The 24,906-nt window shown below is 43.6% G+C and overlaps 2 long non-coding RNA genes across 5 annotated transcripts in view; one reads left to right on the forward strand and one right to left on the reverse strand.

The window, feature by feature from the left end:
* Window positions 1-3,452: 3,452 nt before the first annotated feature.
* LOC123644956 lies at window positions 3,453-17,655 on the reverse strand. Of its 2 annotated transcripts, XR_006737325.1 has the most exons (4): window positions 17,601-17,655; window positions 15,981-16,201; window positions 11,674-11,921; window positions 3,453-3,479 (listed from the first exon to the last, which is right to left on the reverse strand). It is a non-coding gene; the product is annotated as an uncharacterized LOC123644956 (long non-coding RNA). The 2 variants fall into 2 exon arrangements; XR_006737324.1 differs by lacking the exon at window positions 17,601-17,655 and having other exon boundaries at window positions 15,981-16,577.
* Window positions 16,142-24,906, forward strand: part of LOC123644957 — a 52,389-nt gene continuing 43,624 nt past the window's right edge. For all 3 annotated transcript variants that reach the window (XR_006737326.1, XR_006737327.1, XR_006737328.1), the window contains exons 1-2: window positions 16,142-16,302; window positions 17,457-17,736. This is a non-coding gene — a long non-coding RNA (uncharacterized LOC123644957). The remainder of the gene's footprint in view (window positions 16,303-17,456; window positions 17,737-24,906) is intronic.

Here is a 24,906-nt window from a genome sequence, read left to right on the forward strand (position 1 = left end):
TGATCCCAATAATCTCTCATCCTTCTCCACATTTGAACATGTGACCATTAAATATCATCACTCCCGTAGAGCTGTGGCTTGGCTTAGAACACAGTGCTACCATGGAGCAAACTTTAAGAATCTCTCATCAGAAACTATCAGGACTCTTCCTTTACTTCCTCGTCCCCTGAGAAATGTGACCATCCTGAAACATATTTGTTACAGAGACAATATGGAAGGCGTCTTGCAGGGATATTTGTTGGGAACATATGCCTTCCCCAAAGCATTGACACTCACTATTGACCTTCCAATCCATGAAAAAATGATTATGTGTGTTATCTACCTCTATGAACACTGATTTTCATGAGGAACTACAAGGAAACATCCTTGGCACCTCTTGTTTATAGAACAAAACATTCAGGAGACACCTGAATTATCTCACCTCCTCAGGAGTCTCTAGAGCAGACCTAACCCTCTCTGTCTCTACTTCCCTCCACTCTCCCACACACAATGGTAGCTAAGGCCCCTCACAAATGTCTAGGATGGAAAGCTGTCAGTAGCAATCAAAGTTATCGCCTGTCTCATTCTGGTCCAGCAGAAGGGGGATGGTGTCTCTCCTCCAGTCAACAGACAAAGGCCCTTCCCTTAACTCTGTTTGGGCCATTGTAGATGCTATCACTACTTCTGTACCAGAGAAATATCATGCACTAATTGGCTTAGGCCTGGGTCAATGTCCATCACTGAACCAAAAATTCTGTCAAGGAGGTGAGATTTTCTGAAAGACTCAGGTCATTTAAAACTCATTCCTAGATGTGGGCTGGGTCAGTCCTATCAAACTGTTTCAGTCCATTTCTGGCTGCTATACAAAAATACCATAAACTGGGTGGCCTATAAAAACACAAACTTATTTCTTTTAGTTCTAGGGGCAGGGAAATCCAAGATCAAGGTGCCAGAAGATTTGATGTCTGGTGAGGGCTCACTTTCCGATTCATAGATGGTATCTCCTTGCTGTGTCCCTACGTGGAGGAAGGGGCTAGGTAGCTCTCTGGGGTCTCTCTTTAAAGGTACTTTAATCCCATTCATGAGTGTGGAGCCCTCCATGACCTAATCATCCTCCAAGGGCCCCACCTTTTAATACTATCACATTGGCGATTGTGTTTCAATGTATAAATTTTGACTGGACACAAACATTCAGACCACAACACAAACCATAGAGCTACTATGCATAATTGCAGTGGTGGTGGTTGTGGAGGGTGTTCATACCCCAAACAATCTGGGTACAGTTAGGAGGGGGAAAGGCAAGTCTTAGTAATGGGTAGGAGATGGATGAATGCCTACTAAAATATATGAAGACCTGAAAAAAAATACCAAATACCAAAAGTTAGCAGTGATTCTCAGTGGTAGCATTAGAAGTAACTGTTTGATCCTTACACAAGCATGTAATTCTTATGTAATTGGTGAAACTATAAAGTTACTTTTAAAACAATTTGAATACATAGTATTTGTCAGGAGTGGAACCAAGTGAACAAATACTGAAAAAAAGGAAAATCCTCTAAAACCCACACTATGGTGAAACAGCAGTATCACATTTAAATACAAGGAAGAGAACATATTAATTAAAGTTTTGATAATTAGCCAGTTGGAGTGAAGACCCACTAACCAAGAGGGAGAGAAGGACATACAAAAGCAAAACCTCACATAGTGTGAGATTTCTACAGAATATCAAATCACAGCCCAGCAGACTGGTGAGACAGTTAACAGCCCAAGGTGAGGACAGTATAGAATAAGTTAGCTGATATTTGTTTAAATGTATTACATGCAAGTGTTTATATGTCTGATTGCATTTAAGACTCTCAACGGTGCTTTGAGGTAGTGTTCTTATCCCCACTGGAGGAAATGTTGTTGGTTTCCTGCTTGCATGCTCTTAGCGCTCCCTATTCCTGTACATGTCGACAGCTTCCTCCTGCAATTGCCAGCCCATCTCTGCCTCAAAACTTTCTGGCTACAGGCGCATGTCTGGCTGCAGGTGCATGGGGCAGTCAGAAATGCTACGGAGTTAGTATCCCTGGGAGCAGTGCTCAGTCAATGCAGAAAAGTATTTGACAGATAAACACCCTAGCTTTCTCCACCCTCGGATGGGTTAACACTGAGGCATGTTCTACACATGCCCAGGTCAGAGGTTCCAGTGGGATAGAGTCCCAACTGCCCACAGTGAAGATGTACTTGTATTGGCTTCCTTTTTCTCCCTGCCTCACTTTTCCATTATCTTTGTTACATGGTGTAAACATCTTTGTCCCCTCAAAATTCATAAACCAAAATCCTAACCCCCAAAGTGATGGTATTAGGAGGTGGGGCCTTTGGGAAGTAATTAGGTCATGAGGGTAGAGCCTTAATGAAAGGGATTAGTGCCCCTATAAAAGAGACCCCAGAGAGCCAGCTAGTCCCCTTCTACAACTTGAGGACACAGTGAGAAGGCACCACCTATAAACCAGAAAGCAGGCCCTCACCAGACACCAAATCTGCTGGTGCCTTGATCTCACACTTCCAAGCCTCCAGAGATGTAAGAAATAAATTTCTGTGGTTTATAAGCTAACTAGTCTATGGCATTTTGTTACAGCAACCCAAATGGACAAAGACACTTTCCTTCCTGGGATCCCCAACACTATTTACACTCAATTGCTTTTCTTAGGATCTCCTTCTGAGCATACCCACTCAAGACATCCATTTAAGAGATAAAGTAACTGGGACTTAAGTAAGTCACACTGCTGGTAAGTAAGTGACTAAGGCCAGAATCCAACCCACAACAAACTCCATTTCATCACTATACTAACGTTATCCCAAACACAGCATGCACACTGCTGGAGGTACTAGAGGAGCTGTTAGGTTTACATAGAGGGATTGTTTTGTTTGTTTTTATTTTAATGTACATTAGAAAGGTAATGCAATATCTCATCAAATTTAAGACACTTTTGATTGTAATGTATACCAGTATTTTATGTACTGCTAAGACAAAAAAAAAAACACTGCTATGACCCAATGTTTTCTTATCACTTAACATTTCTGTTTTATTCTTACTGAAAGAACTCTTTTAGGCTTCTTCAGACATAGAATTTTAAAATATATTGCACTTAGGCATACATAAAAAAGAACACATATGCAAATTTAATTGGCTAAAATATTCCTTAAATTTCTTTACAATCAAGCGTTCAATTTTCTGAAACCACTTTTAAACTTGAGGTCAAGAATGGCCACGTTTTCCCACGTGATGTTGTTGTCCATGTCATCAACAGCACTGGCAAAGCTGCATTTCTTCAAGAGTGTTCCCACGCTGTCTTCAGGATTTTCATCCACGCTGCTGACATCCACTTGTTAAGTTTTCAGCTGGTGCCTTCTTCTTCTCACCAGAAGGTGTCAGGCAATGACAACTACGTCCTAATTGCTGCCCAGTCAACAGAAAGTGCAAGGGTGGGAATTGGCAACCATTGTAAGATGCATCAGGACTGCAGAGATATTAAAAATGTGGAAAAATACGCATCATGTATCTAATGTAATAAGGTATGCAAATGGCACGCCAAATCTCTGACACACTGATATTATTACTTACAATAAGGATAGAGTAGAATGTAAACTCTTTAAATGTGGGTTAATTTAGGGGAAATTTTTAAATTAAAAACTGTGCAGGCAAAACACTGATATGACAAAATTGTAAAGACAGCCAATAAGTGAACTTTGAGAGACCCAGTATTATATCACGCCCCAGGGAGAGAGACATGCATAGCCACAAGCAGCTGTCTCCATGAGCAGGAGTGTACTTAACACACTATTCACTTACACACTCAAAATACCACACACTGGCCCTAATGCCAGGAGCCTCTCAACAATTGTACCTATAGCACAAAAATGGGCTTAGATTACTATTTAAAAATTAATAACATTTGAGGGTGGGGTGGAGGAGCATACCATCAAAAGAACAGGATGGGAATGATTTAATAGATCCCATCAGGTTGCAGATCAAGTGGGGATTAATGTGTGTAATGGTCAGTAAGATTAAATCTCATCGTTGGAGGGGAACTGCACATCATACTTGCCAGCAAAGTCTATAGCTTTATTCTTTCACGTGACAGATGTTTCCATGGCAGAGGGACTGACTTAGACTAATAAATAGTTATACTCATTATCCTTAATAATCGAACTCAAACAGAACCTCAATTAAAGAATTTTCTCATAGTTGTCCCCTTAAGACATTCACTCAAGTTCAGAAACGATAACAAACATATGTTCAAATTGAAATCTGAATAGAGAAACCACCAAAATGCATGATTGTTTAAACCTACTGCCATGCTTGCAGGAGGTAAGAAACTGTGAAGGAAAATGGTTCAGATGATGTGTGAATGTTCCATCTGCCAGATATGCTAAGGTCTGCTACCTAGAGCTAATTAAAGGAAACTTCAGGATGGAAAAGAAAAAGATTGCGTGGCGTGCTTTCTTCCTATTTCAGGTAGGTCAAATGTACATTTTTTGTGGCTCCCGGATAAAATAGAAACTTCACATTTCTCAACCAACAGTGTTCTGATGGGTTTTTTTAAAAGATTTCTTCTCAGATCCTGCCAGCTGATGACAGAAAGCATGAAAAGGCCTAAGACTGTTTGATTGTAAAATTTTGGAATAAATTTTTTCATTCTTTCTCCCTACCCCAAAAGTGAAGATGCTCAAAGTGGGAAAATCTATCAGAGACAGTGTTTCTGCCTCCTTCCTCCCTCACTGTCTTTTTACAGCACTCACCATTTTTCCTATCCTGTCTACCCTAATTAAATGTTCAGCCATTCAGGTGGTTAAGCAAATAAAATGACAATACCAGAGACTATCAGAACCAAACTATAGATTCCAAACCTTCCGTTACTCAGCGTGGCACAGGTTAAAACCATCAATGCATCCTTTCAGGGCGATGGCGGTACTGAGGGGCCAGAGAGCGAGTGAGATGCCAAGCTACCTCTAACAAATAGAGAAAGCTGTGCTCCCAGGATGTAGGCTGCCTTTTTGCCATCCAGCATCTACCTCCCTTTCTTTGGGTACCAGCACCTAGATATTCCTTTGTAGATTTGCCTTCCTTGAGTCTCAGTCCATGTAATTCCAGAGGAACTGGATCTCCACCTCCCCTTTACTAGGCACTATTGCTTACACCCCTTTTACCATGCTCGTGTCCCCATCCCCTAGCTGCTAAGAGTTCTGAGCTTTCCTTATGAGGAGAGATGCCCTCAACCAAATAGGAGCCACCTAGGCACAATTCACACACATAAACACACACCCCGCACCTCCAGAGACAGCCCACAGACAATGACTAATTAACTCTGGGGTATGAAAGGCCATTCTCTTTGCCTTCAGGTGGAACCAACATCATGGTGCAATTCATGCTCTGGGGCTCCCTGTGGGAATCACACTGCAGCTGGTCTCCTGCTGCAATCACACCCTTGCTTAGCTTTCCCCAGCCCTATCCTATTTTCCTCATTCCCCCATAAATCACTTGTACCGGAATCCCTGACGATGTTCTGCCTCAAGGGAACCCAGCCTAAGTTATTACCACTTCACCCCATCCACCTCACCTTCACCCCTCCTGAAGAGGGGCCATATCCCAAGGACAATGTTTCAGTCCTCATAAGCTGTACCTAAAGCTACAGCTGACCCTGGATTTTCAGTGAAGTGAGCTACTGAATTATCTTTTTGGCTTAAGACAGTTTGAGTTGGACTTTGTGTTGCTTATAAACTAAGGTACTATACCTTAGAAGACATTCAGGGCACAAGTGTAACCTGGCTTATCTAGTCTTCATTCCATAAATATTTACCGAGCATCTACTGTGTCCCAGCTACTATGTCAGGATCTTCAGATATAATGGTGGAAAAGACACAGCCCCTGACCTCATGTAACTTTTAGTCTTCAAGTAGACCATAAAGACACTGCAGAGTGACAAGTATAATTTAAAAGGGTGTGATATGGGAGCAAGAAAGAAGAGCAAACTAACTCCTTCTTATGGCCACATAGCAAGGGGTGCAGACATCAGTCAGGGAAGATTTCCTGGAGGAGGCAATATTCCTACTAGAGGAAAGCGGAATTTATTGAGGAGAAAAGGGTTCTGGGCAGAGGAATCAGATGCACATCTGGAGGAGTCCAGGTACATCAGTATGGCGTGGGTGCGGGTTGTCGGCCCTGCCTGAGCAAGTATTCTGCCTCAAGACTTTCTCTGAGGCTGTGGAAAGCTGCTCAGCCTCTGCACAGAAGCAGACAGAAGTTTGGGGGAGCAGTCAGTCCAGCTCCAGGTACAGTTCTCCAACTAATGGAAACAGAATCATTAGATATATGCCCTAATCTTCTCCTTGGGGGACAATTCTGACAATTCTATTCTACATGGATCCTCAAGGGGTCTCCAGGGAATTGCGCCCAGTTGTCCAGCAGGAACCAGCTCAATAACAAATCCTGTATTGACTTTTCTTTTTTCTCAAGTTCATTCTCCTGATTCCCTCACTCTACTCTGTGGATTCACCTCCCAAATAAACCACCTCCACCCCAATCCATGCCTCAGACTGTGCTCTCTGGAGAACCCAAATGAAGACAGCCATTTTGAGCAATTTGGACCTTATTCCAATGGCAGTGGGGCACCAATAAAGAATTTTAAGCAAGAAAAGGCTATGATCATCATCGTAGTTTAGAAAGACCCATCTAGGCTGCCCTGCAGAGTATGAATCTGTACAAGAGAAAGAAAATGGCCTGGACTAATAGAAATGTTGATTCAAGAGTGATGAGCTTAATGAGACTGACACAACATAATTACTGGCTGGGTATAGGAGTTGAAGAAGAAGAAGGAGTCTAGAACAAAACCTGGAAAAGGAGCAGATGGTTATAAAGAGACCCTCATAGGTAGCTTTGCACCACAAAGAATAATCATCAGGGGACCAATCTCCATGATCTCTTATATTCATTTACTCATTCATTCAAAAATAGTTTCTTCTATATGCCAAATTATAACAGATACTTATTTAATTCTATAGCATCCACACCACTATAAATAGATAGCATAAAGTACACACACACACACACACACACAAATATGCTCCTAGAGCTAGAGCAATTTATAATCTATTGAGAAGAGAAGGTGCAGCTATAGTAAACAAACAAGCAAACCTAAGTAATGTAATGAGTACAAGATAATATTCTATAAATGCTACGGTAGGGGAGGAAAAGCTTTTCCTCTACCTGCTTAAATTTAGTGATTAAGGGTCTGCAAATTAAACTGACAATAGATGGATTAGCAAAAGAAAAAAACAGATTTAGTTACAAATGTACATGGGAGTTCACAAAGAAATGTGACTCAAGAATGCAGGTAGAATTGGGGGCTTGTACACCTTTGTAATAGGGTATGGGAAGGGGTAGAGAGTGTTTCTAGGAGAACAAATGACTTCTTAAAAAGAGGAAAGACATTTATGGAAAAACAAATGACTTTTTGGAAAGATAAATGGACCCTTAGAAGAATAGATGGAAGATATGATAATTTTGTGACAATGTTTATTTGGATATGGTGCCAACCTCACCTCTCCAAGAAGAGATTAGAGTTGCTCCCACGGAGGGGATTTATGACAACTGAGTCCTTTGTGGAGGCTCTGCTTATAGGCAGATAAGGGATTTCAGGAACTCAAATGTCTTCAGCTCAAAATAATTGTTATGCCACAATGTCTTATTCTGGATTCTTCCAATACAGAAGTTCTGAGGAGGTTGCCCAAAGAAAAACAGTGGTCAATGCGGACTGAGTTTGGGGGTGTGGATAAACACAAATAGTTTCTGTAATTATTAAAGCTTATTCTGTGCCAGGCAGAGCATTTTTGTGTTATATTAATATTATTTAATCCATATAATAATCCTTTGCAATTGGTATTATTAATTCCATTTTTTAGTTGGAAGAAGAATTCCAAGGGAGAGGAGTAGCAAAGAATGTGTGTGTGTGCATGTGTGTGAGTATAGTCAAAGGGAAGTGGAGAAATTACATTAGGAAATACTTGAGGATGACCTTGGAGGGAAGGAGAGGCAGCTGGACAATGTAGTTTGTCATGCTTGGCTAGAGTTAGGGTAAGATGGGATATGGAAGAGGAGACATTATATATTCTTAAGGGAATGGAAAATTGTAAAATACATGCATAAAATATGACCCCAGGAGCTTCATGCCAAGTACACTGGATTAGGAGCAGTTGCTGAGGAGACTGTTAAGAAATGAAAACATGTAGTCTTGAAGACCTGCACTGTGTGAATTGGAAAATTAGAGAAACAGGGACATCTCTAGGCTTAGATCAAAAGTTTTGGAAGAATGGTACACTTAATGTAACGGAGAATGAGATGTTCGGTGGCTTTAAAAGAATATTTTAGCCTTTTTAAAAAAAAAAAAAAAAAAACAGGGACAACTTTTACTGGCTTTTGCCTCAAGTTCATCCTCAAAGGGGGACGTATGTTTGCTGTATGGCCCTGTGAGTGTTAGACACACAGTAAGTACTTGCTGAAAGAATGGATGAATTTATTAGGGATGCTGAACAAAGAACAACAATGTTTTTCTCTATTCTCCACTATCTCTGTTTACTCTCAACTGCAGAGTAGAACCTGATAGGATGGGAGCAAAACATCAAATCTGGAATCAAAACTTTCAATTTCTAAATCTTGGCTTCTGTACTCACCACTTTTATAGTTTGAACAAGTCAATTACTGTCTCTAAATTTTAGTTTTCTCCTCTATAAAAGAGGAATAACAACACCTGCCCTCCTATTTCAGAAGACTGGTATATCACTTGTGTTACTGGACATACTACCAGGTACTTTAACATTTACAAGAAGTATTTTTTCCCCAAGGGGTTCTTTCAAAATCTAACTCACTCACTGTGTGTGTCCATGTGCGCGTGTGTGTGTGTGTGTGTGTGTGTGTGTGTGTGTGTCCTCTCTTCTTATCCTCTCCTCTCTGCTTCTCCCCCCAACCCCAATCTCTGGATGTTTCCATTAGTTTGTGTTTGTTAACTGGAACCATAGCCAAAATCCCCCCTTTAGAGGACAAAAGCACTTGTCTTTCCACTTTACTTCCTCAATAAACTGATAGTTAATAAGAGCATAATGGCACTTAGCTAGTACATTTAAAGGAGCACCCATTAGCCTTCATTTATTCCTAAAAATGAACTAACAAAAGATGAAGAACAGGATGAAAATGAGGATTTACTCTACTCAACTTCTCACTTCATTACACCAAATAAGATATTCAGAGTAGAACTATAATCACTGAATGTAGGCAGGCACTTACAAAGTTGCACCATTTGCATTTTTACTTAACTCTTACATTCTTCTTCTATCTCTTTTTAACAGGAAGGGAGTATGCCCTATGTTCTCCAAGTTACCCAACTGGATTAAACTCTTCAAGGGAAGAGACTCTGCCTTCCACATTTTTAGCCCTTTAAAGGTTCCTAACACAATTCTTTACACAGAATAAGCACTCAACTGGTACATATTTATAGAAAGAATAAGTGGGGAAAAAAACAATGAAAATTATTACCATTTCATCATAAATAATTCTATATTTATTCACGAATAAACACTTAAAAGCAGAGGAATGCCTTCCATTCTGGCAAAACTCCATGAGATTTTATAAATCTGTGCATTGCATTCTTAAGCTATAAATCTCATGACACTCAACCACATTGTGAAATACAGGAGAATGTATATAACGCATACGTCTACATCTTCATTTCATAAGAATCTTTGCACAAGACATGCAAAGTCAGGAGCAAGCAGGGTCTAAGGAAACCTAAACTCTCTATGTTTATGGGAGGCTATATTTATGTGCAAATTCAACTTGTAAGCCTCAGAGTTTTTGGTTACAGAACGGAGATGAAATCCTCTTGATGGAGCTGGGGCACAGCAAGATAGCTGTGGCACAGAGGTGAGGGTGCATTGGAGAACACGGACAGCCCCAGTTAACAAATATTCTTCACAGGGATAATGATGAATGCCGCAGACCAGGTTGAAAGGCTGGGCCCACCTTACTGCAGAGGTTTATTCTATGATGATCGCCTTCCGAGGATGGCATAGAAGCCACTTATATGCTCTGATGTTTCTTTCCTTGTCCTACGATTGTCCACTGCAACAAGCCTGTCTGTGCATGAAATTCTATATGGGATATCCAATTTTTTGAGTCTCAAACTGTACATATTCATCCATTTATTCAACAGATAATTATTAAGCATCTATTGTGTTTCAAGGACTGTGCTAAGGATACAAAGGAAAACAAGACACGATCCCTGCCTCAAGAGACTTACAACTAGTAAAAATTACTGTTAAGACATAAATACCACTGAGAAGAGTCACGTATTAAGCTGTTATCGATAACTCCTTGTCATTATTCTTTCTGAAAGAAATGAAACTCTTCCTGCCCCAAAGAACTATCTTTTCACCTGCAATTTGAGAATTGTAACACTAGATGGCACAATTGAGTTTTATACCAATTAATTAAGTTCTCTTAGTTTGGAATATTAGAAGACAGAGCATGTTGAAACACCTCTCCCTTAAAACATAAAATGCCATTTTATTTTACAACATTAATGTAAGGTGAATGAAGTAATAAAACATAACTCAATACGATATAAGTAAATATAAAAATAATAGAATAAGAATTCATAACCCACAACTTCTGTGTGTGGACTTTTAGTATCCTGAACACACTTATTGTTTAATTTCATTTGTTTGGAAACTCACAAGTCTTTCCTAATTAGACACCAGCCTTTCCCTCACCCTTATTTGGATCTTTAACACTAGGTACTAATTCTGCTTTTCTGTTCGTTTCCTTGGCCTCCAATGCTGTTTCATGCTGCTCCCCTAACAAACTAATTATTTTATTCAGCTGTCTCAAAGTTTGGCTTATATTCTCCATTCCTACCAAATCCTGGCATTTTCTGAATCTAACACATAAATTCTTATATCAGTGGTAATCACCTAGGGACGGTTTTGCCCTCCTGAGGACATTTGGCAATGTCTGGAGACATTTCCAATTGTCATAGTGGTGGGGCAGGGGTGGGGTGGGGTGGGGTGGGGACGCTATGGCACATGGAGAGGAGAGGCCAGGGGTGCTGCTGAATACACTGCAGTGCACAGGACAGTCCCCCACTGCAAAACCAGCCCCAAATAGCAACAGGTTGAAAAACTCCCACTTAGAAAAGGCTCCAGAGGGGACCTACGATCATGGGAGTACGATCAAAGCAGACCTGGTATGTAAAGAAAATGCAAGTTTCTTCCCTTTGTGAAGGAGAAGATTTCTATGTCATAGTCTAGGTGAACAGTGACTGACATAATCCAAGCACAACCTCACAAAAACCATTTTCATGCAGATCAGAACCTTAGGTTTTCACACTATATTAAGAATTAGTTGACAGCTAACTGGGAACAAGATACGAGGACAACCACGTGAAAAGAACCCTTCAACTGTTGGGGTAGGAAACAGCAGCAGACACATATTTGCTTTACAGTTTTCCCCTGATGACATTGAACTTTATCTGAGCCCTGTGTTCCCAAAAAGCAGCTCCGGTTAAGAAATGCCCCCTTACTTTATTACGTCCCAAGAAAGGGCAAACCACAGGGCACTGCCCTGCCCTTGCATATGTGCCTTATGACTCAGATAAAACTCACCACTGTCCACCTGTCCGCAGGACTCCTTGTTTACTTGCCTTTATAAAACTCCGGGTTTTCTCTCTTTCCTTGAGATGGTTCTGATTAATGAACATTCTCCTTAATGTGACAGCCTGAATAAAATCAGCTCCTTAGTGGTCTTTCACATCCTCGATCTTTTCTTCCACCGTGGTTTAGGCAGCGAGATGCTAGGGTTGCTCAGGAGAACACTAATCCCTCTAAATCTCCTCCAGGCCATGCAGGATGTGCTGAGAGAGAGAAAGGAGTCAGATTTCACTTTCCCGTCTGCCCACCTTGATGTTGCTCTGGCCATTACCAGCTGCTGAGGTGTTTGTAAGGAGAGTCCCCCCAGGTCCAGATGTTGGGGCTCTTTCTTACATGCATCCTTGCTAGGTTAAGAACCTCCCACCTACTCTGTTTCTGCAGGGACTAGCGTGCATGCAGTTAGGATAGGAACCCCACGGGACAATCCACAGACAAGAGAGGGGCTGGTCGGCCACCCTCCTCCAAGATCTGCTAGGGGAGTCTGTGTGGCAGGTGGGGGTCACTTCCCAGTGGCTCCTTGGCATTTGCCACCTTCCAAGCCTTTCACACACTCCCCCAAAATAGCCCCCTGGGTCCCCCTCACCTGGCTTATCTTCCAGGTCTGATCCAAGTGGCCTTTACACTGACTCTCTCCTTTAACTCTCTCTCTAATCTTTATTACTGCATAAACAGTGAGCTCTGCCTGCCTGCTCTGGGCTCTCCCTTTTGATTCTCAAGAGCTTAAAATGAGAGGTCAAAAGAACTAAAAGCTAACTCTTATCTCTACATTCCTGCATTGAAATCCCTACTTCCCTTGAGGAACATTGGTGGCCTTAGACTGACTGGGATCTGGGTCAGAGTGTGGGCAGGAGAGAAAGAAAAGCATAGAGATTAATAGGAAGTGAAATCTTGCTGCTAGTTCTATCAGATTTCAATGATTGGTGATAATTCACCCAATAAGTATTGGCAACTGTGTCGATATAAAGTATGAACAAGAAGGGACAGGGAAAAATGATCCTAAGGTTTTGATCCAGGGCAACTGTGAAGATGGAAGTTAGTGACATTGGCAGGAATGGGCAAGTCTGGAGGTAAGGTGGGTCTAGGAAAGATGAAGACTGTGACTAATGCTCAGGACTTGTTGGGGTGAAGTAACAGGAAGACATCCAAGGGGAATGTCTTCTGCACTGTTGGATTATAGGCTTGGAGGTCAGGCAGGGTTACGGCTGAGGGCATTATTTATGAAGACTTAAATTTAGCATCATATTGAGAAATAAAAATAAAACCCTAAGCCCCCCAACCAACTGAATGGGCTCCGCTTTGGCCAAGGGGACCCCAGAGAAGCCTCAAAAACTGAGTACTCAGCCATGACAAGACAGGACACCAGACACACCTCAGACCCCCTCCCTTGATAACCACCATATGGCTTTCCTTCCTAAGAGCTAAACAGAAACCAACTCTTTTGAAAGACTTGCTCCACTGCTGATTTATACAACTGACTGGCATTTCTTCCTGATGAGGGGCCACCAACCATGGACTGGTTCTGGCCAGTTTACAGAGGCTGCACACAAGATGCCTCTGTGTCCTCTGTTTCACCTTATGATGCATAGAGCCTAATTTGAATGCATTTAAATATTAAGTCTCCCCCACCCCAAAGTGAACATGGGACACATGTAACATGCTTGTTTGCTTACTATGCATATGCATGCCCCTTGGCGAATATTTGTAGCTCCTCCTATAACTTGTTGAATATGTGTACTTAGCTGCCCCATTCAGCATAAATTCCTGTTCCAGCCTTACCTCCCCATAGTGCCTGCTTCCAATTTGTGCCAGGGGCTATGCTTTCCAGCCTGTGGGATGGCCAGCCCTCAGGTTGTAACCTTTTATAAGAAATAAAGCTCTCTTCTCCAAATTTAAGAATTTAGTGATTCTTCAGTTGACATTATATTAGTTGCCATTGAAAGTAAGACACAATGTGTTTGCCTAAAGATAAATAGTAAAGATGGAGACACAAAGAGTTAAAAATCAAAACTGGAAGGTCGCCCACATTTAGCAAGTAAGAGTAAGGAGAAAACTCAGCAATAGTGAGAGCAGAGAGAAGAAAATTAAAGCGCATTCTCACAAAATCCCAGAAATGTTTTCCATCAGTTGGAGGAAGTAGTTAGTCCCTCATGTCCAAATGCTGCAGAGAGGTCATGGTAGATGAGTTTGAGAAAACATAATTGAATTAGGTCATCAAAACATCACCAGAGACCTCAGAGAATGGGGGAGAGGTGGAGAGAGGTGGATAGAGTGTGAATCAAAACTCTGACCCTGCTTGCCCTTACAGAGCCCTGAGAAGTCACAGCAGGCCATTGAGAACTAGTCTAGGAACAGGAAAACTGAGTTTACTCCACAGAGAATGACAAAATTCCAAGTCTAGGCTTAAAACAAATAAAATAAAATGGACATGTGCTGTCCTTCTCACATGGACACCCAAAAGAGTAGATCCTTTGGAAAAAACATCTACTTCTGATTGAATTATCTGACTCTACGATTCTCCCACTGTGGTCCTCAGCTTCTCAGCTGGGGTACATCCTCTGCAGTGCAAGGAAGATGACTAAGTATATCGAAATAAATTCAGTAAGCCTTCCTGGAAGGCCAATTATGTTCAGATTTTGAGTGGGGTAGGGGGCGATATTTTTATATTATAATGCAAAGTAATGGGGTACATTATGGTACAGAATGCAAAATGCACATGATGTTTGGGATAAATCCCAGGACTTCAAAATAATTTCAAAATCGTAGCAGGCCATTTAGGGCTACACAGGCCCAGACTGCTAAAAATATATATTTTTTTAACTCTTATCTACTGTTACATGCACTTCAGTGGAAAATTTTGAGTAGTTCTATTACTTTGCTCCTTATTCTCTTTTTGACTGGTGAAGACATTATTCTAAAGTCCCTGTTACCTCTACCTAGGATTGATGTTCAGTTCTACTAGTGGACTTCCATTCTCGTAGTTAATTGCCTGTATCATACTAATGATTATTTTGAATAGCTCACCTGATGTGCTTATTTTTATACTTGTCTTATTATCCTTTCCTTTTATCAAAACTCACAATCTCTTTTAGAACATGGTCTGTGCCTAACTTTTCTGGGACTCCTGAGCAATGTCTACACCTATACCTTGCTTGCAGTAGGCACTCAACTAATTAAATTGAACCAAACCAAAAACTGCAGAAGGTCAATTGCTATCATCAGTTTTCATATGTCACATTATGGAAATTTACTATTTTAAAGTAGTATATTAAAGCACATTATCTCATCTGATTTTCACAAGGACTTTGTGAGCTAGGCCAAAACACAAGCTACAGATTCAGAACTAGAAACTATGTCTTCAGAACACTTTTCATTTAGACAATCAATCTAAAAATATTTACTGAGCACCTACTATGTGCTAGGCACTCTCATAGGCTCTGGGAATGCTGTGTATTTTTACATTTACCTCTACTAGCAGGCTAGATATACATACCCTCATGGAGGACATATACATATACCTCAGGGTCTGTGTACATACCCTCATGAAGGAAGTGATCACCGATGCATCACCTGCTGAAAAGAAGTTCAGCAAGCCATTGAAGTGTACCACAAGGAGAATCTTGTTTGGATTAGTAGATATTAGCTTCCTACCTGTGCTCCACATAAACTCTTTTTAGGTGACTGTCTTCTATTGTACTGGATTCCAATTTATGTCAGGAGAAGAAAATGTGCCTAGGAAAGTGTCGAAATGGTTGTGGAGGAACCAAAAAGCAGGAACAAATATTTGGCCAAAGATCTATGTAATGTTTCTCACTGGGGGAGGGCAAGGCCCTGTATAGCCGTATTAGCATAAGAATATGCTTCTTCATTATCTTGTTTGCCACTGACTTGAATTTTGATGGGGCAATTTTCAGGGCTTGAACACTTGATTGCTACTAATAGCCGAATTAATAGCACAACTGTGTTTAGATTTAATTTATAGGTATTTAACATAACTTTAAGTATGGATTTCTCCAAATGCACTTGCTATTTCATTGGGGCTAACCTATAAGAACATCAAATCCCACTGGCGTAATCTCAAGCAATGCAAATGGCCCCATATACTTATCTCAGCCTTACAGGTTCTTGTAATATAGAGCAGGATGACCAACAATTCCTAACGCCTGTCTGACCTTCAATCTTGCTTCAGTAAAGCTTCCGTAGTAGGGACAAGCTAAACTTGATTTTTTAAAAGTTCCCCTGGCATTTTAAAAGAACGCTCTTACCCTCATCTCCTCACTTAAACACGGGGGTGGCTTGGCACACGGTTGTCCGGACAGCCGGGCTGGCGGAGTTCACCTGGGGGCCACCAGGGGCCGCTATTCTGCAAGCAGTGACACCTCCAGGGACCGACTCGTCTTCCAACTCCCAGCAGGACCGCGGAAAGGGCTCACGGAAGCAGCAAAGAGAGTCTTTCCAACATTTGTTCCCAACCTTGAAAACACTGCTAAGGGCAAGAAGCCAGACACAGAGGCCACATATTGTAGGAATCCATTTATAAGACGTTTCGTAGAGATCACAAATTGATCAGACATGAAACAGCCTCAGGTCTGTGACTGCTGAATCTTGCTTCAGAATGGAGGGGCCTTCTGGCCCAGGTGTCCTGTTCGGACACCCCTGCGCCCACCTCACGCCGTCTCGGCCACCTTTCCCCCCGGCCCTGGCACCCACACGGCCTGGAAGTGTGAGGGAGTCGCACGCGGGGCCGGAGGGGGCGGACGCTGCTCCTTTCCGCCGTCCAGGCCAGACACCCCTGGCGCGTATCCCGCGGGGCGCCCGTGCCGGGGAGGAGGCGCCCGTGCCGGGGAGGAGGGGCCCGTGCCGGGGAGGGGGCGCCCGTGCCGGGGAGGAGGGGCCCGTGCCGGGGAGGGGGCCCGTGCCGGGGAGGGGGGCCCGTGCCGGGGAGGGGTCCCGTGCCGGGGAGGGGGTCCCGTGCCGGGGAGGAGGGGCCCGTGCCGGGGAGGGGGCGCCCGTGCCGGGGAGGAGGGGCCCGTGCCGGGGAGGGGGGCCCGTGCCGGGGAGGGGTCCCGTGCCGGGGAGGGGGTCCCGTGCCGGGGAGGGGGTCCCGTGCCGGGGAGGAGGGGCCCGTGCCGGGGAGGAGGGGCCCGTGCCGGGGAGGGGGGCCCGTGCCGGGGAGGAGGGGCCCGTGCCGGGGAGGGGGCCCGTACCGGGGAGGGTCCTGTGCCGGGGAGGGGGGGCCCGTGCCGGGGAGGGGGCGCCCGTACCGGGGAGGGGGGGCCCGTGCCGGGGAGGAGGGGCCCGTGCCGGGGAGGGGGCCCGTACCGGGGAGGGGGACCCGTGCCGGGGAGGGGGGCCCGTGCCGGGGAGGGGGCGCCCGTGCCGGGGAGGAGGGGCCCGTGCCGGGGAGGAGGGGCCCGTGCCGGGGAGGGGGGCCCGTGCCGGGGAGGGGGCCCGTACCGGGGAGGGGGACCTGTGCCGGGGAGGGGGGCCTGTGCCGGGGAGGGGGCGCCCGTGCCGGGGAGGAGGGGCCCGTGCCGGGGAGGGGGACCCGTGCCGGGGAGGGGGACCCGTGCCGGGGAGGAGGGGCCCGTGCCGGGGAGGGGGCGCCCGTGCCGGGGAGGGCGCCCGTGCCGGGGAGGGGGCGCCCCGGGCCCCACAGAAGTCACCGCGCCCGGCCTCGTCCCGTGTGGCGCCGCCCACCTCTCCGTTTCACCCTTCCCTGCCCCGCTCCTGTTTCACAGGGTCACTTCCCAAAGTAAACACCAGGACCCACGCTGTTGCCTCAGGACTTGCTTCCCAGGGAGAGGACCCAGTCTACCAGAAAGCCTGAGGTTGACAGAAAGCAAACCGGATGGGAGGAGGAGAGTCACTGACGTTTTCCTCACCTCGGCATTCGATGCTACCACAGCCAGGGGCCACCGTTCCTGTGGCGGAATCTACGGTTCCTCCCCTCCCCCACCGGCCCTGCCCCCAGAGGTTCCCGTCCTTGTCTCCTGAGTCCCGCGGCCACACGAGTGAAAGGTAAGCGAATGGCCCTGAAATCAGGGATACCTAGACTGAAACCAATAAATACAACGCAAACTGAAGACGCAAAATTGCCACCATCTGTGTAATGTGGCACAGGGTTCTGTGTAAAGTGACGATAATAGCACTGACTCTCTGCAGTGGCCATGGGGTTAGATGAGTAAGTCTTCAAACCAAGGTATACAGTAGTACACAGTTATTATAGTCTCCCCACATGGTAGTTTCCTTCTCCTCTGCCTGAAGTCATTTCAGCGCGAATCTAGAGAAAGCATAGGCTTGGACAGCAACTAGATTGGGTTCTGACTCCCATGTGCTCCCCCCAACCCCTGTTGTTAGCTATAAGAATTAGCCTTGGGCAGATTCTTCAACCTCTTTCTTTCAGTTTCCTTATCTGTGAAATAGGGACAATAAACTTGCTTCATATGAAGTTTAAATGCAATAGGACCTATGTATTCACCTATCATCCACACTCATTAAAGATTTATTTCACTTTTACCTGTCTATATTAATCCACTCATGAGTCTAGTTTTCTTTGAAAGTTGATATTAAATACTACTTCCTGTATGCAGCCATTTCTGATACCTCCGCCTTTTATACCTATCATCTCTTTGAACTTCCGTAAAATTGAGTTGGTATCTCTGTTTATCTTGCTCTGCCTTACACAGCAACCACAGTGTGTCTTGTATCTTCCCCATCCCTTCCTTACACACAATGGCAAGTACCTCAAGGTCAGAACACTGGCTTACTCACCTGTGTGGCACCTGTAGTTCAGGCTGCCTCCTTGCACAGCTGTGGGGCGGCATTTACACTGGGATGCGTGGGAACCGCATCCCTGGGTTTGTGCAGTGTGCAGAAATGCCTGTAGTGATATTGCGTAGATAGTGAGTGGATTCTCAACAAGTATTTGTTAGATTGACCTCTGTGATCCTCATGTAACATATCTGTAAATCAGGGTTTTCTAGCCATAAAACCCTTTTTTCTAATGTACACTATATAACACAGGTCAAAATAGGGAAGTTCTAGTTCAACGGAGAGAAGGAAGAGAGAGGATAGATCCTGACCTTCCCAGCACCCCCACTAACCCACACTCCTCAAAAAGTTTTTTATACACTTCCAAAGAACCCTTGGACTAGATCATCTCTGCACTTCCAGGTAAAGCAGACACTCTCTGCCTACTTCCTCAGTGCCTAGAGGGAAGTTCCAGTTGTGAGTTTACGTGGCCCTTGGAGGGCCACAAAGATCTAAGCTGAGAGAGTCCTGAACCCTGGGTAGGGGCCTCACCCTCCTCTTGAGTATATTATATTGATGAATGGGCACTGGTGAATATGGGATGAAAGATAAAAGAAAGTTCAAGAAATGGTAATCCTAGGGCGTAATGTCAGTAAAAATGTAACTTGAGACTGGCTAAAAAATAAAATTGAAGGCCCATATAAAGGAGACACAGAAGCACATCTTTGCTCTTCCATTCAAGATGCCATCCTGTTGGTGGTGGGATGTGGTGTGCCTGCCGAGTCTAATGTGGGCTGTGTCCCTGGCACCAGGTCTGGATGTGCATAATGACAAATCCAACATCTAGTGACTTCTCCAAATGCGGGTTTTATTTTTTCTCACATAAGCTACAAGTCAGTAGATAAACAGTGTAGGGCGGATAGGCTGGCTCCATCATGCTGCCAGAAATAGCTCCTTTGAGCTTTGTACCCAGCCACCCCTGACATGTGTCTTTTGGCCTCATCTCTGTCACTTTATGCCACAATTTTAGTCATGATGTCTGTATTCAACATAAAAATAAGGAGAGTAAAGGCAGTTCCATCAATGTCCTTTTTACCAAGAAAGCAAAGACATTCACAGGAGCCCCTAGAATTCTTCTCTCCAGTGTCTTCAGAATCCACAGCACCTTTTGGTTTAATATTCTCACGCACAGGACCTTATCGTTTACAAATCCAAGCAGTTCTCTTTTATTGAGAAGTTAATAATTATCAGGCATTCTGATAATTATATGCATTATCTCACATCCTCCTCCTCTTCTATTCCTCCAACAAATATTTATTGAATGTCTACTATGTAAAAAACTTAGCCTAACAAGAAGGGTAGTCAATCATGACCCACAAGAAATTTGCATTTCTAAAAAGATTTTCACACCAAGAGATAGGCCATGAATGAATTAGAGGGCCTTCCCAAAAGTTTTCTATCCTAAAATAAGCCACACAAAACAAAAAAGGGAAAAAGGAAACAGGAACATTCTGTTGGGAGTGGGGATTGTTTTTCAGGTTTTATTTCAATGAAAGATAGAACTTTCTGTTTATCGAAACTGACCCCAAATGTAACTACTCAGAATTGTCAACTACCACATAATAATTTTTACTACACATTTTACTTTTTCTCTATATTCTGAGAACCAGTTAATCTGAAAGCTAGGTTCCCTGGCATGTGTTTTACATTTGCAAAATCAGAAAATAAAAAAGGAAAGAACAAAAATCTTCACTCAAGGCTGGGCATGGTGGCTCACTCCTGTAATCCTAGCACTCTGAGAGGCCTTGGTGGGAGGATTGCTTGAGGCCAGGAGTTCAAGATCAGCCTGGGTAAGAGCAAGACCCCCATCTCTACCGAAAATAGAAAAATTAGCTGGGCGTGGTGGCTTGTGCCTGCAATCCCAGCCACTCGGGAGGCTGAGGCAGGTGGATTGCTTGAACCCAGGAGTCTGAGGTTGCTGTAAGCTAGGCTGATGGCCATGGCACTCTAGCCTGGGTGACAGAGTGAGACTCTGTCTCAAACAAATTAAAAAAAAAAAACTTCACTCAGAACTCCAGCATTGTCTGTGTGGTTTGTCTCTGGTGTACATGCCAGGAAGTGAACCAAACAGCCAAAGATCCTGCTCTGGGGATGCCTATGTCCAGCCGAGCACCTAAATTCTAGCTGCATTTCTGTGTATTTTTAATACAGGAAATATAATCTTTTTATTTTATACTCACATCTTGTATATGTCACTATTATTGTTTATTAAAACACCCTAAGTAATTAGCTGATTCCACTTACCAATTTACAAAGCACTTTCAAATGCATCATGTCAGTAAGCCTTACATCAATCACTTGAGGTTAGTATCATTAATCTAACTTTTCAAACGAAGAAACTGAGGCTCAGAGAAGCTTAGGGACATCTTAGGTTCAGGCAGCCAGAAATCAGGGGAGCTGAGATTTGTGCCTGGATCTCACAGTTCCATGTCCACGGCTCTTCCTGTCGTCTCTCTTCCAGTGACATAACCTGGAAACTCCAGGCTTGTCCCAGTTTCAAAGGTCCTCTCTCCTTGTCCCTATAAATACACTTATACTTGACTCATCATCAATTTTTAGTTCAGAAAAAGTGGTCAGAGTCGTGATTACACACCGGGCAGTGCTGACCACAAAGCGTCCTCAGGCAATGTTCCCTAACAAAGAGGATAAATGGCAGCAGGCTGCCAGACACACGCCACTCTCCCTCATCAAATGCGGAGAGGAAGAAAGAAGCCATCAATAGTCCGGAGGCCATTTGCTCTGCTGGCCGACTGAGTCTGTTTGTATTCCACTCACAGAGCCTTTTCAAAGCTCTCCCGGATGAACCTGGGTTACACATTCAAAGGGGAAAACATCCTCTCCATCTCACCCCTCACCATTTCTTCCTACTATAATAGCTTCATTTCAGCAGTGTTCTCTCCTATGGCAGGATTTCTCAAAATCAGTACTGTGGCCAGATAATTCCTTGCTGTGGGGGGCTGCCCTGAGCATTGTAGGATGTTTGGCACCATCCCTGTCCTCAACCTACAAGATTCCAGTAGTGGCCCTCCAGCTCTGACAACCAAAAATGTCTCCGGACGTTACCAAATGACCCCTGGGAAGCAAAAATCACCCCCAGCTGGGAATACTGGTCTGTATGACTAGGAAAGAAGTTATGAAAGCACTAACACACTGGCTTATCTTAGTAAAGACAAATGGCTCTCCCCCAACCATCCACTAATGATAACATGATAATGTAAGAACTAAGATTTGAGCACCTACGGTATGCCAGGCACTCTTTTCATGCTTTACTTAAAGTAACTCTTTACTTAAAGTAACTCTTACTGTATTCCTACCAAGAGTGTATTTCAGGCCCATATTAAAAACTGAAGGAAAAAAAAGGATGTGTACAGAATTGAAATAACTTGTCCCAAACTAGCTGCAAAGTAGCAGATTCATTTCTAATTTAGGTTCTCTACTCTAAATGTCATGTACCTTTAACTATACCGTCCATCTCTATTCAGTTGGTTCATTTCTGCTGCTCGCCATTATTCCTGTGAAAGCCAAGTGCCATGCTCAAGGTCACAGTGCTGGGAAGGTCAGTGCTGAGATGCAAATGCTCTTTGTATGACCCTGGCCAGGAGAAGCTGTAAAAAAGCTATAACTTTGGGTCCTGAGCTTTCTATGTCCCCTGTGGATAGCCCACCGGGGCATGTGGTAAGCAACACAGTTAGGAGGTGGGAACAGCCTGAACCCCTGAAAAACTGAAATTGCTTATTACCAAATGTGCTGGCAGCATCGCCTTACTGTAGGCAGGACCAGAGCAAGGGAAGAGTGGTCTGCAGAGGTAAGAGCTCTGACTCTGAAGTCAGACAGGCCTAAAACCATATCCCATCTCTGCCATGTTCTAAGTGTGTGAACTTGAGCAAGGCCCTCTCTTTGTCTTAGTTTCCTCACCTGTAAGGAAAGATGATATCACTCATTTCATAGGTGGTTGAGTTAACTGAATGAGACAGTACAGGTGAAGTTCTTAGCATGGTGCTCAGCATATAGGAAGAGTTCGGAAATGTTAGCTTCTGTGATTTAGCTAACATCTCGTTTCTCCTAAGTGATTCAGGTTTATCATCAAAGGTTCACAATGCTGCTCAAAAATCCTTTACTTTGTCCCCAGGAGGTTCTTATTTATACCCTCCATCATGGCTGTTCCATATTTCCACTGCTGTCTTCAAAGCCTGACTCCATCCCCAACACTCCTTTCATTTAAGCCAGTTTATGCCATTTGGTTCACAGGTAAAGGCCATGTGAAGTATTTTCTTCTCTATTCCTTCCACTCTAAACATATTCTTAGCAATCTATATCAATATCTTTTGCGTCTTGCTTAGAGGCAAGGTGGCTCTTCTCCGAGGCCAGAGCCACTCTCTATGCCACCATCTAGAACTTCTTCCATCAGTGAGTCCCTTCCTCCCTCTCCTGTATCTTTAATCCTATCCTCTCCACTAGATTTCTCCCCTTCACCAGCAAATTTGAAAACTAGAAAACTTGTCTTCTAGCTGAAATTTGCACAGTAGTCATAATATTTGCACTTATATTATATGTTTGTTTGGGGTGCCCTATGAGGACTTTCAGACTCTAAGGGAGAGGTAAACCACCTGCTCGGGCCACTCTCCAGATAAATGACCCTCAATTTTTTTGAAAGAGAAATCTACACTTAGTGTCTTAGCTTTCCCCTCTCCTACTCTCCACTCAATCTACTGCACTGTTTTCTATTTCCTGTAGCAGAGAAGATGTGGAGTAAGTGTGCTGCTCTCAGTTTTTCCCCCGTGGCCATGTTTGAGACATGCTTCTTTCTCCCGACTCCTCAACCCTTCTCTGCTCTGACAAGTGTGCCGTATGGGAGCTGCAGTCTTCTTACAGGAGCACATCTACTTGTCACAGTGATTAGTCTAGGGGTGGGCAAGCTTAGTTGATGATCAAGGACTTGGCCACAGTGGTTGGTCCAATGGATGGGCATGTGACCTGAATAAGACCAATTAAAGTTCTTCCCTGAAATTTTCAAACTGGAGCTGGAAAGACACTCATTTTCTCTGTAGTTGTAAAACCATGAAAGTGGGTGGCTAAAGTTGTCAGTAGCCTATTCCTCCCAGAGAAATTTGCTAAGAGAATAAAATTGGCATCCAGAGAGAAGCTGGGCTAAGAGAATCAAGAGATTGCTCTGCCATTCCTAAGGCCAGCTTCATCCCTGCCCTACACATATTTTGGCTGAGTAAGCCAATAACTCAACCCAACCTTTTTATATCCTAAACTATTCAGTACCAAACCCACTGCAATCTGACTTCTATATCTTACCACTCTGTTAAAATGAGACTAGCAAAATTGATTAAAGACCTCTGAATTTAGACATCCAATAGCCTATTTTAGGTATTTATCCTACTTACTCTTGCAACAGAATTGACACTGTGTACCAATAAGTTTCTTCTGACTTTCCCTTTGAACATGCCACTCTCTCCAGGACAGTGTCCCTTGCTGGCCGTTGCATGTCAATCTTCTTCATAAGCTCCTTCTACTCTGCCAACTTTTTAAGGTCTGGTATGTTCCAGAAATCCATCATTAGTTGACTCCTCACTTGACATATTTTCCCTGGAACATCTTATCTATGCTTCAACTTCTGTCTCTATGCTGATGACTTCGCAGTTTATACGTTAAATCTAGTTCTTTCTCCTAAGCACCGGATTCACCCAATGAACATTCCACTTGGATATCCAAGAATAACCATAGACATCCAAGAATAACTTCATTAACCAAGACAATGCAGCTCATGGTATCACCACCTACCCTTTTACTTAATAAAATATTTACTGACCATCTACTATGTGCTAGGAACTATTCTCAGTACCGAAGATAAATCCATAAACAAGCAAAGTTCTTACTCCAGTGAAACCTATATTCTGGCTAGAAACCTCATTTTCTTATTTTTCGTCTCCTTGTAATACAATTGGTCTCCAATCCTTACATTTTTATCTTAAAAATATATTCTAAGTTCTGCGCCTCTTCTCCATCTCTGCCACAACCCTCATTCTCGCTCACCTCTTTTTTTTAACAGCTTACTATTTGCCTGCAAAGATAATTCACCTTCCAATTTATTATCTACACTAATGCCTGAGTTTTCCTCATGATCCAAAAAATTGTTTATTTTCATCCCCTTGCTTCAAAATCCCAGCTGCCTCCCTATGACTGATTGATAAAATTCAAAGTTCCTAATTGGGCACATACAGTTCTACACAATCTGGTCAGAACCTGACTCTCCAAACCCATCTCGTCCCCATCCTCCTCCCACTACCGCTGTATCCCAACCACACCAAGCCTCTCACACTGCTCTGAACACAGGAGCATTTCCTTTTTTTCTTTTTTCTTTATTTCTTT

Source organism: Lemur catta, chromosome 9, assembly GCF_020740605.2.
Source record: "Lemur catta isolate mLemCat1 chromosome 9, mLemCat1.pri, whole genome shotgun sequence".
Taxonomy (NCBI): domain Eukaryota; kingdom Metazoa; phylum Chordata; class Mammalia; order Primates; family Lemuridae; genus Lemur; species Lemur catta.